Source organism: Sinocyclocheilus grahami, unplaced genomic scaffold, assembly GCF_001515645.1.
Source record: "Sinocyclocheilus grahami isolate Dianchi unplaced genomic scaffold, SAMN03320097.WGS_v1.1 scaffold2435.1, whole genome shotgun sequence".
Taxonomy (NCBI): Eukaryota; Metazoa; Chordata; class Actinopteri; order Cypriniformes; family Cyprinidae; genus Sinocyclocheilus; species Sinocyclocheilus grahami.
Window position 1 is genome coordinate 7,344 of NW_015507614.1, and position 6,960 is coordinate 14,303.

Consider the following 6,960-nt stretch of genomic DNA (forward strand, 5'->3'; position numbering starts at 1 on the left):
CATTTTTGTAGCAATTTTACACTTTGACAGTTTTGTGAGGCTATATTTTATTTTTGGGTGCATCAGTTTTTGCCATTTAAATGACTAGGAAATTGTGTCCCAATCTACGTGAATTCACCCTACTCTTTGAAATCAACTATGATTTCAAAATGTTATTTTAAAACCTAAACATTTTATTTACAACATTTTTCATTAGCAATTATTCAGTGTTTTGTAATGTCATTGTAAAAAAAAATAATAATTATAAAAAATAATAATAATAATTCCAACATAGCTACTTAGTGACAGTAGCTTGTACTATAACTGCTTTTTTAGAAGGTAGCTTAAATGTAACTTTACCAGTAGCTTCCCCAACACTGGTGAGCAGTGTTCCCTTTCATGGGAACTTCGAACTGTGTCCTCTAGGGGTCGCTATGGGGAACGCCTCGTCGTGACCCGTGTCTGAAGCATACATTGAAAAAACACCAACTCGTTGGCCGGCGACAGCCATGACGTCACTACCGGTGCGACTATAGTATAAATAGGCGCCGGGAGAACACATCATTCTCTTCTTCGTCTTCATTGACTGTTCTGTTTGAAGCGTGCATTTCCAAGGAAAAAGTAAGAGCTATATCTATTCATTATGGCGAGCACTAGCAGAGCGTTTAGAAGGTGTGTGCCTCCGTGTCATCGCTATTTGACACACGATCTATGCGTTGTCTGTTTGGGCGAAGAGCACGCACGCGGTGTCCTCGAGGGGGCAATCTGCGTGCATTGCGAGTTTTTTCCAATGAAAAAACTCCGTTCTCGTTTGTCACGAGAGACAGCCGCTGGAGGATGATGTTATCGCTTTAACATCATCTGATCCAGGGGCCAGTGCTCTGCTGGGTTCAGCCCAGAAAGAGCAGGAAATGTATGAGGAGGGCGAAGAAGCTGAGGCTGAGCTTGCCACGGCGAGGCTTGACTTGCCATGGAAGCGGACTAAGGAAGTGACGTTGCGAGGTCGTCTCGATGAATGTTGTCTTTCTGGCCACAACACTCCAGCTCAGGTGAGCCTTCCTTTCCTTCCTGATCTCCATACTGAGATCGAGAAAGAATGGAAGAGGCCGTTTTCCTCACGCATCCATCGGTTTCAGCATATCAGTTATGCAAACATCGAGGCGATGCGCGAAAAAGGCTATGAGAGGATGCCCCCTGTAGAAGAGACGCTAGCCAGCTATCTCTCTATGGGTGAGACATCGTCTCTCAAAACTCCCTCCTTGCCATCCGTGCCCCTTCAGACTACATCATGCTTGAATGGCAGGGCATACGCAGCAGCAGGTCAGGCTGTTGCTTCGTTGCACACGATGGCGGTGCTCCAGGCATACCAGGCTGACCTGCTGAAAGACCTGGATAAAGGCGAGAGCCTTTCTCCTGATGAGATGGCTGAGTTGCGCTGCACCACGGATAAAAAATTTCCTGGACGTCCGGGCTGGGTTTACGCTTTCATGCTACTCTGACTGGTGTACCGTATTTGGGTCGCCCTGAGGGGCTTCCCAATCACCAGGATATCCCCTCTTGCTGAGGCATCGAGCGGGAGGTATAGGTGGCATTACGAGAACCTTCCTGTGTAAATGCTGTCTCGGGCAGTGCTCCCCTCACCTTTGAGGGTTGTATTTGAGCTTGCCTCTCCCGTTTGGCCCAGTACTTCCGGGTATCTGTAAACAGATGCTTGGAAAACTCTAAATCCAAATACTATGGTAAGTGCACACGTTAAGCTTTGCACACTTTCTACAAATCCACACAGCTGGTAAGTGTGCACGTTTATGCTTTGCCCACTTTTCTAAAATCCTGTATGGTAAGGGTTACACGTTATTGATCTCGTTCCCCTTCTCTGAGTTGGTTTAGACCCCGGTACCTTGGGCTCCACTCAACTAGTGTGTCTCTCACCATTGAGGGTTATTGTGAGTATGGTGTTTTCTTTCGAACGTTAATCCTCTCTGAATAGTTGGAATCCTCACTCCATGGGCTGTCCTCGTGGTAGTATTGAGCAGTGCTCCCCCTTTTATCAAAGGGTTACCTGGAATGAGCAACGCTATTCCTCTGAATTCGGAGTTCTTCTCTCACATGAGAAGTTTGAGTTCTCTGTTTCTCCAAAGCACCTGGAACCAGCACCATCAGGTGAATTAGGCCCTTCCTCTGCCTCCCTGACGCGCTGTGTTTGGCTAGCTTGTAGTACGCTTACCCTTCTGATTTTACAATCATGCTGCAGGTCGAGCCCCCTCTCGGGAGAGCTGGGTTTGTGCTCCCTCAACCTAGGTAAACTACTGCTAGCCGTTCCAGCATTGGAACATGCTGTAGGGCTTGTTTTGAGGCGGGAGGAGCTACAAGCAGAAAGTACTCTTGTTTTAATTTCATTTCGGGGAGAAATAGCTACGCTTAGTTTATCCAATTTAGTTTAAAAACATCTTTATAACACAAAAGATAGATTGGTTCTGTGCAAGTTGAGTGTAACTCAGTTCTTGTCGTGGCGCTGTAAAACAGAGTTCATCTGTTGCTATACGTGGAGTTTGAGCTCGAGCTTCTCTGCTTTCATTGCATCTCTCAGCAGGACGCACGCAAAACACAAAAGTCACGATCAAGACTGCCTGTGATAAGGTTGGACTATTAAATTTGCATTATTAATTTGTAAAAATTAGAGTTCTGATGGTAATTTAGTAAGATGATGCAGAGAAATAAAACGCTTGAAAACGAAACTGAAATTAAAAACATGGGGCAAAAATAGAAAAAAATTGTGTTTTAAATAGGCTTTGTTTGGAATAACAAAGCATCTTCTAAATACTGTAATATTTGTCCAAAGTATAACACTTGTCTTGTTTTTTTTTGTTGAGATTTACACACTCAAAACGCACACCCCCTCCCCCTCCTTTTTTTTTTACGCTCCAGCAGTGGCGCAGCAAGAATTGATTTTTGGCTGACTGCCAAAAATGGGTGGACAGATTTTTCCCATGCAGAGACAGACATTCCGTACATAAAACCGTGCCTCCATTTTCTATCAGCAGTGAATGACTGGAAGAGAACTAAACTCATATTAGACGACATTATCAAGTGCTTGCTATAACAGTATTAGTTTATGGTGAAGCAGACACGACGTCTGTGTGTGTGTGTGTGTGTGTGTGTGCACTCTGTTCAGGGGTGTAGCACCGAATCTTGGGCCCTAGTAAATTCCCTGGTGAAGAAACCACCAGCAGGGTGTTAAAAGTAACAGTGAAGCAGTGTTAGAGTTGATCATTAACTCTATCTATAGTTTATCATTAGCAGGTTTCCGCCTGCTTCTTGTTACACATACAGTGGGGCAAAAAAGTATTTAGTCAGCCACCAATTGTGCAAGTTCTCCCACTTAAAAAGATGAGAGAGGCCTGTAATTTTCATCATAGGTATACCTCAACTATGAGAGACAAAATGAGAAAAAAAAATCCAGAAAATCACACATACTGTGCTTTTACTAGCTAAGGAACTGGTGATGAGCTTATAAAATGTGTAAAGGTGTCAAATCAGAGGCAGGAATTCCTCTGTCATACACAAAAAGATATACTGCAAGTAGACGTGCTATTCTGATGCCTGTACCGAACTTTAATGGAAAACATTGTGATGAGAAAAAACAAAAATGTGTTAGCTGGAGTAAGTAGGGCCTATGGTGTGATGATATACTGTATAATTATTGGTCTGCGTCTTGCACTGGAGGAAGGCACATGCAAATGTGTTTGCCTGTGTGACGTCATAGATAACACAATATCCAAACCAACCTATTATATGTCATAAGATAAAGGAAATGCCATGAACCTCTGAATTTTATGTTTTGTTAAAGGAATAGTGAACCCAAAAATTAAAATTCTACTTGCATTATGTAACTATCAGATGTATGCAAATAAAACATGCATTCACTTATTTACTCAGTGTTTTCTTAAACCACAGAAAGAATGACAACGAAACGGTGCAAAAGCATGGATGAACCTCGTAGTATGGCGTAAGTGAATGTCATTTAGCATTTATTCATTTAGCTCAGAATAATTTTGTGTATAAACCGAAATGTGATTGTTCACTATATTGTTGATTATAAATAAACAAAAATTCTAGGTTTAAAAAAATCATTAGACTTGAAACACCCTTAGCGTCCATAAACAACCATGATTGTGCCACCGCAAATTGTTTGTCCTCCTCATAGGCAGGTTATTAAATACCTGTTTGATTTCAAAATGTGTTGATGCTAAATCAGTTCAATCAATCTTTTGCAGATTACATCATAATGCCGTACTAATTGATAAAGGTCCTCCAGCACTTTATCGTTTGAACACAGAAAGAAAATATATTGATGGGACTAATAAAAAGGTCAAACAGTGGACATATGGACGAAGAGACAGAAACAAGCAGGACAAAGTCATACTGATGGTGGGAGAAACCGGTGCTGGGAAAACAACCATCATCAACACCATGATCAACTACTTACTGGGAGTGAAGTTTAAAGATCAAGAGTTTTATCAAATCACAGAAGAACTAATCGTAAAGATCAATCACAATCCCAGACATCAGAGATCACGGTTTATGAAGTGTTTGTTGAAGAAAACCCAACATCTCTGACCATCATTGACACTCCAGGATACGGAAACACTGAAAAACACGAGGAAGGATACGAGAAAGACCGAGAGATTTCTGAGTATCTGATGAGATTATTTTCAGATGAGGATGGGATTCATTATATTGATGCAGTGTGTTTTGTGATGAAGGCGTCTCAGAATCGACTCTCTGAAAAAGAGTTTTACATCTTTCACTCAGTTCTGTCTCTGTTTGGTAGAGATATAGAGGAGAACATAGTGTTTCTACTCACATATTCAGATGCAGGACCTCCAACAGATGCTCTTAATGCCATTAAAACAGCAGAAATACCCTGCAGAAGAGATGAGAGAGAAAAACCTGTTCACTTCTTATTCAATAACCGACAGAAAGAGAAAAGAGATGAAGAGTATGAGCACACATACAGATCATCATGGGAAATGGGAGAGAGAAGCATGAATCGGTTCTTCACACTTCTGGATAGAATGAACAGAAAAAGTGTTCAGATGACATTAGATGTTCTGAAAGAGAGAAGACAACTTGAGGCCTGTGTCAACAGTCTGGTGGAACGAATCTCTGATAAAGAGTCAAAAACTGAAGAACTGAATCAGATTCAAGAAGCCCTCAGACAGAACAGAGACAAGATTACGAGATGTGAAAACTTTCAGTTTACAGTCAATAGAGTTTTCAAAGAAAAAGACTTAATTGAAAATGAATGGTGGTGGAACAGTAAGGCAACCTGCTGCTCTGTCTGTCAGGAAAACTGTCATGAATGGGGCTGCTTGTGGGCAAAAGATCACTCAGACTGCTGGGTCATGGAAAAAGAACGCTGCACTGTGTGTACAAGGAAGTGTCATTACAGCAAACATGTCAAAGAGAACAAAAAATATGTGACGAAGACAAAGACCGACACTATGACATTTGATAAGCTCAAACAGGAGTATGAAGGCACTGGTGAAAAGTCTAAAATCGGCTTCAACAAAAAAAAATATGAAAATAATAAAAAGGAGCATGAAAGTATTGAGAAAGAGTCTGAGGATAAAACTAAAATAGAAATAATACTGAACCACGAACTGGAGACGATTCAAAAAGAAAAGTCCATACTGCTGAATGAAGCTTACGTGATCATCATGAGACTCTCTGAGATCGCATTAAAATCAGACAACGCTTTCACTCTTCAACATCTGGATTTCTTGATTCCCAGACTGAAGGAGGAGGGAAAAGATGAATGGATGAAGAACCTGGAGGATCTGAGGAAAGCTGGAGAAGAGAGGAAGAACAAAGGGGCTTTAGAGTATCTGGCGGCTTTTGGCAGACGAAAATGGAAAAAAATGTTCAATCGTGATAAAAATGAATAAAATCTGAAAAGTCAAGATGCTGAAAAACAGATGCTGCTCCATTAGTGAAAACAATTCACTCAAAAAAGGGTTTAATGAGCATAGGAAATCCTTTATTTTATCTCTCAAAAAAACGTATATGATGTGAATCTGCAAACAGAATTCAAGACTGAACTGAACACGACAAAAAAACACCATGCAATAAAACTCACTAATCTGGAGATATTATCTCAAAGAAAAAAATATAACCAACGTATCTTCTCACCCATCAATAACCCCCCCTCTCCCTACTTTCCTCCTTTCACTTTGGCTCAAGACCTGAAAAGCTCATCAAGAATTGCTACATACCACACCTGATGTATCTTATCAGTCTATTGTTTTTTCTTTATCTTTTAATTTTTTATATTATTTTAATCACCTCAGTGTGATCCGTAAAAAGGTCTCAGTTTCACAGCAGTCATTTATATAATGTGATAGACTGAAAACAGGATAATTCTGTTCTCCTTTTTGGGTGGTGGATAGACCCAATCAACTTCTACAAATGTCTGGACAGTAAATGTTTACAGTTCTTTTGTTCTGATCTGGTGTATATTTCTAGTGTAACTAGAAAAGCTCCACATAGAGCTGTGTCAGTGTCTTGAGTCCTGCACTCAGAACACTCACAACTGCTGTGTTTCTTTACTGTCAGATATGCATCTTCAACTCCTAGATTTATCTTTGAGCAACTGTTATGAATTGATAATTTCTGAATTGACCTATATCTGTTTAATTGTGTAATTGGCATGATATATTTTACCTGACAAATAAAATGATCTACTTGTTTGATTATTTAAATCTCCTGAAGTCATTTATTTCTGGTAGATTAACCCCCGGTACACACTGCATGCCCTTGCGTAAAACAAACAAACAAACAATATATATATATATTTCCTAATATATGAATGATCAATATATTAAATGATTAAATGTTATATTAGAAAATTTACAGAATAATATATTGTGCAAATATACTACAATATATCGAATAATACATACGGAATTTGTTTTCTATATT

The 6,960-nt window shown here is 40.1% G+C and overlaps 1 pseudogene; it reads left to right on the forward strand.

Annotated features, from left to right (window-relative positions):
- The first annotated feature begins 2,529 nt into the window (after nucleotides 1-2,529).
- LOC107575018 (uncharacterized) lies at nucleotides 2,530-6,294 on the forward strand (annotated as a pseudogene).
- Nucleotides 6,295-6,960: the final 666 nt, after the last annotated feature.